Here is a 9,847-nt window from a genome sequence, read left to right as displayed (position 1 = left end):
GGCAGGAGAATCGCTTGAGCCCAGTAGGTGGAGGTTGCAGTGAGCTAAGGTCGTGCCACTGCACTCCAGTCTAGGTGACAGTGCCAGACTGTCTATGAAAAAAAAAAAAAAACCTAAACAAATAAATAAAATAAGAAACTGGAAAAATAAAATCAAATTATACCCAAAACAACAAGAAGGAAAAATTAATAAAGATATGAATAGAAATAAATTAAATAGAAATGAAAAAATCTATTAAAAAAATCAGTGAAACCAGAAGTCGCTTGTTTGGGAGGAACAGTCAAATTAATAAACCTTTAGACAGACTGATGAGAGAAATGGAGAGAGAATACAAATCACAGATATCAGTAGCGCCAGAGGGCACATCAATACAAATCATTCAGATATTAAATATATGATAGGGAACATGGTGAAAAGCACTATCCAAAATATTATTTTTTAAATGGAGTGGGAAGATTCCTTGAAGGACACTAGCTAGCAAACCTCATTCCCCCCAAAGAAATAGATGACATATATAGTGTTTATACCAATTAAAGAAATTGAATTCACTAAAACCAACAAAGAAATGAAACAAAATTTTTTTCTCAAATAAAATTCATGTTTCTGGTGATTTCACTGGTTAATTCTGCAAACATTTGTGGAAGAAATAGTATCAATTCTACACAAACCCTTTATGATAATTGAAAGAGATCACACTTTTCAAAGCATTTTACAGAGCCCACATCAGCCTTATATCAAAACCATACAAACATTATGAGAAAATAACATGACAGACTAATATAACTCATGTTCATAAAAGCATAGATATATATCTATGCTATAATAATAGCAGTTCAGAACTAAGAATGTATTAAAAATATACAACATCATGGCCAAATGAGATTCATCCCATGACTTGAATATATATACATATGTGAGTTTAGCAAAGTAATATGGTACAAGATAAGTATGCAAAAGTCAATGTGATTTTTAAATATCATCAACAAATAATTGAAAATTGAAAATCATTACCACTTAATGTAGCAGCAAAAATCCATGAAATATTTACTGGTAAAATTTAACAAAATATGCACACAAACTATACTCAGAAGCCTAAAAAACATTGCTGTGAAATATTAAAGCAGGCTGAAATTAATGGAAAGGTATACCACGTTAATGGATTGCAACACTCAAGATTGTGAATAAGTTAGTTACTCCCAAATGAACTATACATTCAATGTAAACACAATCAAAATCCTTGAAGCCTTTTGTTTCTACAAACTGATAAGCTGGCCTTAAAATCTATATGGAAAAGCAAAGGGACTAGAATAGTCTAACAATTTTATAAAGAACAAAATTATTGGAGGACTCAGTACCTGTTTTCAAGACATATTTCATAACTGTGGTAATTAGGACAGTGTGATATCAGCATATGAAAAGAAATAAGGGGCCAAAGCTAGACCTATATAGTCACGTTAAATTGATTTTTTCCATAAGGTGCCAAGATAATTTAGTGGGAAAGGATGTTGTATTCAGAGAATGATGGTGGAATAATTGGACATTGACAAGCAAATAAGTGAACCTCAACCTTTATCTCACACGATATAAAAAAAGTTACCTCAAAATGCATTATAGAACTTAATGTAAAAGCTAATGTTTTGACACTTCTAGAAGAAAATGTAAGAGAACCTGTGGCATCGTGTAAAACAAAGACAGATAGGATACAAAAAGCAGAAACTAAGAAATAGAAAATTCATAATCTTTTAAATATTTATATCCTTATGTGCTATCCCTATCCAGTCACTAGTTACTTTTCCAAGCATTATACAAATCACATGAAGAGGTCATTAGTGTTCCGATTTCCTAGAAAAATTTCCATTCGAATTTTTCGTACAAGCTCATGATGATGAAATCCCAGCATTACATTTAGGCTCCACAATACCCTGTAAGGAGAGCTGAATATTCATTATGCTCTTAAAAATATGGCCTCGCCCTGCCCCACAGACTCAGTCCTTGAGTCCCTGAGGAAATAAAGTGATAATCAAAAGATCATCGAAGGGGTCAAAGGTAGTCGTGACACTGTATCTCTGGAACACGCTCCAGGGAAATGTGGGAACAACAACAATATAAACAGCAAAACAGTAACAGCTAGAAATCATTGGAAACTGACAATGTGCCAGGGACAGTCCTGACAACTGTGCATGTCTTCACACAGTCAGTGATCTAAACTGCCCCAAGAAGTAGATGCAATTACTAGTAGTATTTCAGTGGTACTAATGGAGAAAGGAATCACAGAGATGTTAAGTAACTTTCTCAGTGTCACCCAGCAGTGAGTGCTGGAGCCACAGGTCAGAGACATCATGTAAAACTCTACTGTGCTGCGTATTTGTGGAATCAAGAGTAAGGTCCAAAGGCTATTGCAAAATAGTTAGGATTTCATAGCATGAGACTGCACAGGCAAGAGACATTCGATTTCTTCGGAAATAGTTAAGAGATGGAGACTTGAAAGGATCGGCCTGGGTATCATTTGGAGATGGTGCCCTGAGTGTGTCATTACCATAACAGGCAGCACGTCAGTGTCAGTCTCCTCACCTGAAGGTCTTGGATTTGTACATCAGAGAACACACCAAACCTGTCCCTTCTATACCTTCACAAAGGAGAAAGAAGCTGTCTTGCTGGGAAAGCAGATTATTCTGCTCCGCTACTAGTTCTCAGACAAGTTTCCATTAAGGTTGCAAGCCAGGATCCTTTAAAATGAAGATTCCACGATTCACACCTGGCGAATCTCATGTAGCGTGGCCACAGTGGTGTCCTAGGATCTTGGAATTTACTGCTCAGCCTTGGGAACTTTCAGAAACCTTATTAAATCGCTTAGGTAGCAAGACTGTCTGCAATATACCTACTCTTCCCAGGACAGACATGAGGTTGAGGAGATCGACATCAGAGCAAAGAGGAACACAGGACAAGATGAGCGCAGTGAGACTCACCATAAGGGTGGGGCAGACAGACTTTTGAGAAGGCCTCACAACTCCATCTGGCCTTTCTCCCTGAAGGCCTCAATTTATCTCAAATCCCTTCTCTTCATGGGCGGTGAATGGAGGGAATGTCAAAAAATAACCTTTCAGATTCCAAAATGGCATGGGCTCCTCTCAGGGACCATTGAACGCATAGGTGGGAGGTGTTCCCAGCTATTCTGCTCCTCCCACCAGCCTTGGATTCTGCTTGGCACCATCATGTCCTTCCATGGGAGCCTAGAGCAATGTCAGGACTTAGGGCCAATGTCTTCCCTTCACTAACAGGCACCTGCTCCTCAACTGCAGAAGTTGTCTCCCTTCTCCTCCTTTCAGCTGTTCTTTTCCTGTTCTCATCTGTGATTCTACAGCAGACAGCTATCCATGGTAGCTTGACAACCTAGCCTGGCACCTTCCTCCTGTGCCCCAGCCTGGAGAGGGCTGTCCTTGCCGAGAAGGACATCAGTCCTGGGATCTCAGAACTATGACTACCAAGGAAACATCCTGAGCATCAATGTCCAATAGCAGTGATTGACTTTTGAAATGAAGCTTCACCACAGACCCCAGCTGGCCCTGAAACACTTTCTCTTATTTTTGTTTTGTTTGAAATGGGGTCCCACTCTCTTTCTCAGCCCGTGGTGCAGTAGAGCAATCATGGCTCACTCCTAGGCTCAAGTGATGCTTCCACCTCAGCCTCCAAAGTAGCTGAGACTACAGGCATGCTCCACCACGCCTGGCTGTTTTTTTAAATTTCTTTAATATGGTGGTCTCCCTATGTTCCCCAGGCTGGCTTGAGACACCGTGCCTATCCCTGAACCACTTTCTTGTCACTAAAAGCAAAGCAAGACAGAGGAGGGAGTTGCCTGTAACCCCTCCTGGAGAACATTGTGTCCTCCTCCTTGGTGCCTTGTTATTTCCTCTGTACTGGCCGCAATATTCCTACTCTTTTGATGTAAATAAGAAGTGTGAGGATACTTCTTTTCAATCCTAAACTCATGGTTTATAGCCAGAATATCATTGTCTACTTTGAAACATTTTGGTCGTTTCCGAATGCAGCTGTGGTTGTTGGAATGATGGGTAGGAGCTACTGGCATTTGGGGACTGAGCGTTACAGGGAGGCAAAGATCATTTTCCAGAGTTTTAAATAAACTAGATTTTCCATACATGTCACTCCCCTGCAAACTGAGGGAGGCTGGTATGTTGCTTCATCTGGAAAGTTATGAAAGACTTATTGACTGCTTTGGAAAATCACATCACTGCAGGCCATTCCATTCTTGGATCCCACCCTGACACAACATTCCAGTATCAGTTTGCTTAGTAGCTCTGCATGCCTGGGGTAAAAATGAAGGGAATCCAACTTACCTAGCAACAGTATCTTTTCCAGGATAAGCTTCCCGGCACACCCCAGCTGGCCCCAAACCACTTGTTGTTGCTGTTTCAGACCGGGTCTGTCGCTCAGCCTGGAATGCAGTGGAAAAATCATGACTCAGTGCAGCCCTAACCTCCCAGGCTGAAGTGATCCTTCCATCTCAGCCTCCCAAGTAGTTTCACTACATGGAGGCTCCACCGCCCACAGCCAATTATTTTTTGTAGAGGTGGGGTGTCCTTATGTTGCCCAGGCTGATCTCACACTCTTGGGTTCAAGCAATACTCACTCCTCAACCTCTATTAGAGGCAGGAGCCACCTCACCTATCCCTGAATGACTTTCTTATCACAGAAAGCAGGACAGAGGAGGAAGGTGCCTGCAAACCCTCCTGGGGAACATTGTGTCCTTCTCCACGCTACCCTGCTCTATTTTCTCTGTACCAACGGCAACATTCCTATTCTTTTGATGTAAATAAGAAGTTTGAGGATACTTCTTTTCAATCCTAAACTTGTGGTTTATAGCCAGAATATCTTCGGCCACTTTGGGGCATTTTAGAAATTTCTGAGAGCAGCTGCAGTTTTTGGAATGATTGGCAGGTGCTACTTGCATTTGGGTACTGAGTGTTACAGGCAGGCAAACGTCTTTTTCCAGAGTCTTCAATAAACTGGATTTCCCATACATGTCACTCCCTTTAAACTGAGGGAGGCCTGTATGTTGCTTCATCTGGGAACTTATAAAGCCTTATTGATTGCTTCGAAAATCACATCACAGCAAGGCATTCCATTCTTGGATTTCACTCTGACAGAACATTCCAGTATCAGTTTTTTTGTATCTGTGCATATTGGGGGCCAATAGAATAAGGGGAATCCAACTTACCTACGAACATGATAATTTCAGGATAAGCTGTTAGTTGATGGGGAAACTTAAGTGGGAGATGTTGGTAATGTGATCTCTCATGAGTTGGTGAACACACTGGCTATGCCCCTTGCTGTTACTGCTGCTGCAGGTGTATCTCCCTCACCAGGCTCCTGGCTCCTTCCTGGAAGACTGGAAACATACCCAGTAGATCTCTGTGTCCTCAGGATGGGATAGAGGACCTCATAGGCAGAAGGAGGGCAGGGAACACTTGTGGAATTGTAGTGACCTCTGCATGGTTGGATGACCAAACCCTGAGTCACAGTGATGAGCCACATGGATGTCAGTCTGCAGAGGGCGGGAGGGGAACACAACAGGCCTCTGCCTTAGAAGCCATGCAGCAGAGTGAGACCAACCTGCAGTACTGATCTCAGTTATGCCCTTCAAGGGTCCCAGATATAAGCACCCTATTTGTTAGGGTTCCTCTGGGTGTGTGTGTGTGTGTGTGTGTGTGTGTGTGTGTGTGTGGAGAGAGAGAGAGAGAGAGAGAGAGAGACGGGGGGTGCGGTTTTGAAGACATAGCTCATGCAGCTGTTGCGACTGGCAAGTCCAAATCTCCCAGAGCAGGATGTCAGGCTGGAGAGCCAGGGCAGAGGTGATATGAGAGCCCAAATCCAAGGGCAGGGTGGAGGCAGAATTTCTTCAACTTGAGGAGGACCCCAGTCTTCTTCTCTGAAGGCCTTCAAGGGACTGGATGAGGCCCACCCACATTGGGTAAGGCAATTAGGTTTACTTGAAGTCTGCTGATTTAAATGCTAGTTCTCATGTAAAGAAAACCCTTCACAGAGACATATACCCTGGTCAAAGTGAACATTTCTCATGTATCGTGGCCTAGCAAAATTGACACATCAGATTTCCCATCACAGCCATCTTATACAAATCCTATTAATAGTGAAGGTCTATCTGACAAAGACAGGTGACTTCCTAACTAAGATTCTGTATTTTTGTCCAGCCCAAGCCACCATTTCAGGCTCAGCACAGCTCTTGCCAGGAAGCTGAAGCTGATGTGAATGCCTTCCAGGGATGAGGCAGTGATGGGCTAGTCAGGGCGTACAGGTAAGAACAATCCCACAGGGCACAGGTGATACCCCTGGACACCAAGAGTTTACCCTTGTTAGGGCACCCCCAGCAGGACATACAGTCATCAGGCAGGAGCTGGCCAAGGCCCCCGATATGGCCTCCCACTGAGGGACCTTTCCCTCTAAGGTTCCTCGTCCAGTCCAAACAACTGATTTGCATCTTTGGTTTAGGGGAACTGTCAGAAGGCAGTCATTTCAGGGAGGATAAGTCTCAGCACACCTACATTTCCCATACTTTACCACTGTATATTATACACACACAGCTACCTTGGAAATCTGAAGACTGCCCCATGGATAACATTTTAATCAAAACTTAAATGTAAATTTCTATGATTAGATCGATGTATTGGTGGGCCTAGGAAAAATCTTATAGTTCTGACACTCATACCCTGTTGAGGTACCTTGAAAATGTTGGGGTTAAACTTAATTAAAGTAATGCTTAGGTCCAAATGCCCTTCATGTAACTTTCCATACATGAATGTCACTAAGAAAAATGTATGCAATGTAACAGCAAAATCACTGTCTTCCAGTGAGAGTATGGGAACTGAAGTGCAAAGAAATCAATGGGTATTGTTGACAGGCATATTCTGGAAACCCCTTAACAGTGAATTGCTAAAATAATCCGTGGCCCAAATTCTGTCTATCTTTAGTTTGAAAATGCTATCCGTTGAAAAAACAATTTCTGTTTCATGATAATCTTATCGTACTTTGAGTTTTCTAATTATAAAAATATTGAAACAACTTTTAAAAGCCCCTTGAAAATCCTACTAATATAGTTACCTGTATGCCAGTGTCCTGAATTATCCAGCTTTTTACCAAACATACTGTCAAAAATACACCTCAAAGAAACAGTGGCTTTCATTCACTGCCCTCGTTTCTGGAGTTGCTTCACTGAACTGCGTTTTGTCCTGAGCCAATAGTGAAGTACCTTACAATACAGATACTTTTGAGTATTAAATATTTTTAAGCAAAATCATTCACATTTTCTAACATAGATGGTAGGAAGAATGCAAACCTTGGAACAAAAATATGAATTCCTTCTCCATGAGTCAATTGTTCTTGGTAAGTCTCAATCTCTGAGGCTCAGTTTTCTTATTCATTTATTTATGTATTTATTTTGAAACGGAGTCTTTGTCACCCACTTGCACTGGAGTGCAGTGGCACAATCTTGGCTCACTGCAACCTCCGCCGCCCAGGCTCAGGGGATTCTCCTGCCTCAGCCTGCTTAGTAGCTGGGATTACGGGGGTGTGCCACCATGCCCAGCTAATTTTTGTATTTTCAGTAGAGATGGGGTTTCACCATATTGGCCAGGCTGATCTCGGACTCCTGACCTCAGGTTATCCCGCATAGGCCTCTCAAAGTGCTGGGATTACAGGCGTGAGCCACTGCGCTGTCTGGCCTCATTTTTCTTATTTATAAAATGAAGCTAACATCCCTTTGCAAGTGGGCTTTATTCAGGGTGTTATAAGGTAGGGTGACTTGGCACTCCACATGCTATTAAAGGGTGCTTACAACACTGTGGACAGCATGGCTGAGGAGGTCACACTGCAACATCCTAAGAAGATCAAATTAAACTAGTGAAATAATGTACATTTTTATACAACCAATTAAATGGTTTTATCTGATTTAGGAAGGACTGTATTTTCAAGCTTACAAAATGCATCTCGAAGAAAAAGAGAAGAATCATCATATCCAGGGACTGCAGGAAGCTGCAAAGTATGCCTGTCACCTTTCCAGCCAACTCTCAGCAAATGTTTGAGATCCTTTCCTCATGTTTTCTTTCCTCCTGTTACTGGTCATGGCATAAGCCATGATGCCCATATAGGCCTCCCTCTCCCAATAAACATTCTTTTTTTCCCTTCCCAGCACCTTGAATCTCAGCCGCACCCTGATCTTCTTCTCTCTTCTGACCAGGTGTAGGATCCCAACTTTCAGCTGGTGGTTCTTCTTGTTGAGGCTCTGGCACACTGGGCTCCTGGGACAAGGGGTGTGTGTGTGTGCATGCACACATGTTCGTGTGTGTGTGTTTGTGTGTGTGCATGTGTGAGTGTGCAAATAAAAAATTTCTTGTCAATGCCTGTGAATAATATGAATACAGATTACATAGATACTTCTAATCATATGCATGTTTAAAGACATGCTCCAACACTATCCCAACACTATTCCACATACTTATTCTTCATAAAGTTACTCTTCCCATAGAGAGGTTACTCTAAGACTGTTACCCTCAACAGCTTGGGTAGCCATTTTTATTTATGTTGGGTTGAATGTGTGTAATGCTCTATGAATAAGCATGAGGAGGAAATCACCAGTCAAATCTGGGGAAAACAAGTTCACACATTCAGGCAAAACCAGGATGTAGCCCTCTTGGGTTACTCTTTCCTTCATGAGACGCCACAATCACTTTTTATCAACATGGGAGACCTTTATCAGTGTATCTATACTGGTTCAACAACACTACCACAAAAAGAAATTGCTCCTAGTAGAAAACATTGAATATTAAGTCACTCATAAAGAGAAGCCCAATCATGTGAAGAGGTTGTAAATATTACTTTGGTGTAAGCCTATATGTTGATCTTCCTCACCAACTCATATTTCACTCTGCAAACAGAGTACTGTGATTGGGAAAATGCACTTGAGAGGATAGCTATATTTGTCCACATCCGTGGACAAATGTTAACTTGTTTTTTTTTTTGAAGAATGGAAATACTTTGAAAGTATGTTTTAGAGCAGTTATAAGTGTGTGAACCTTCTGAATAGAATGCTTGCACAGTCATTTAAGTTGGTCAAGCTAGTTGAGCAATGTCTTAAGGCTTCTGGCAAGAGACACACAGTATTTCCAATCAGGTTTGGTTTCACAACTGGACTTTCCATTGTGAAGACATTTAAGTTTACACACCTAGAGAATTAAAATTGGAGTGACCACTGCTTTCATCACACACCCATTTTCTAGGCCCATTTTACACCTCCCCCAAAATCAAGTTTTGTTGGAATGCACAGCCCTGCCCATTAGAAACTCCAGGGTGGAGTTGAGAAGCTGTCACACAGCACTGGGCGCTCCTTACTGGACACCTTTATCAGAAGCTCTGCAGACCTTGGAGCCATGGTCATTAGCCCGCAGCGTTCCGAGTTTCCAGGCTCCTTCCTTAGTGCCCACACCACCCTTTCGTGGGTCCCCACCGAGGAATGTGGAATCTGTCCTCTGTCGGGGGTTCCAGGCCCTTCTGGCACTCAGATACCCACAACAGCACCCCCAGCACTCACCCCATGTTCACCTGACCGCACATCCCCTGTCTGCAGCCTTCCTTCCTCCCTCATTCTGACACTCCCCACAATAGGGCCCATGGCGGCGCCCCCACAAGAGGAGGACCATGAACTTGAAACCCTTCTCCCTGTAAGCCAGGGACCACATCACCCGACCCTTCCGAAGCTTACTGACTCCTCCTCACACTCATTCACACTTCAACTCCTGGGAGGACTGGCCTGCAGACCTAC

The 9,847-nt window shown here is 42.5% G+C and overlaps 1 pseudogene; it reads right to left on the bottom strand.

The window, feature by feature from the left end:
- LOC129138673 (X antigen family member 5-like) overlaps nt 1–8,945 on the bottom strand; it is a 37,868-nt pseudogene extending 28,923 nt beyond the window's left edge.
- Between the last annotated feature and the right edge of the window lie 902 nt (nt 8,946–9,847).

The sequence above is a fragment of the Pan troglodytes genome, chromosome X, assembly GCF_028858775.2.
Source record: "Pan troglodytes isolate AG18354 chromosome X, NHGRI_mPanTro3-v2.0_pri, whole genome shotgun sequence".
In the NCBI taxonomy this organism is placed as follows: domain Eukaryota; kingdom Metazoa; phylum Chordata; class Mammalia; order Primates; family Hominidae; genus Pan; species Pan troglodytes.
Note: the sequence above shows the minus strand (reverse complement) of the source record. Positions and strands in the feature narration are given on the sequence as shown.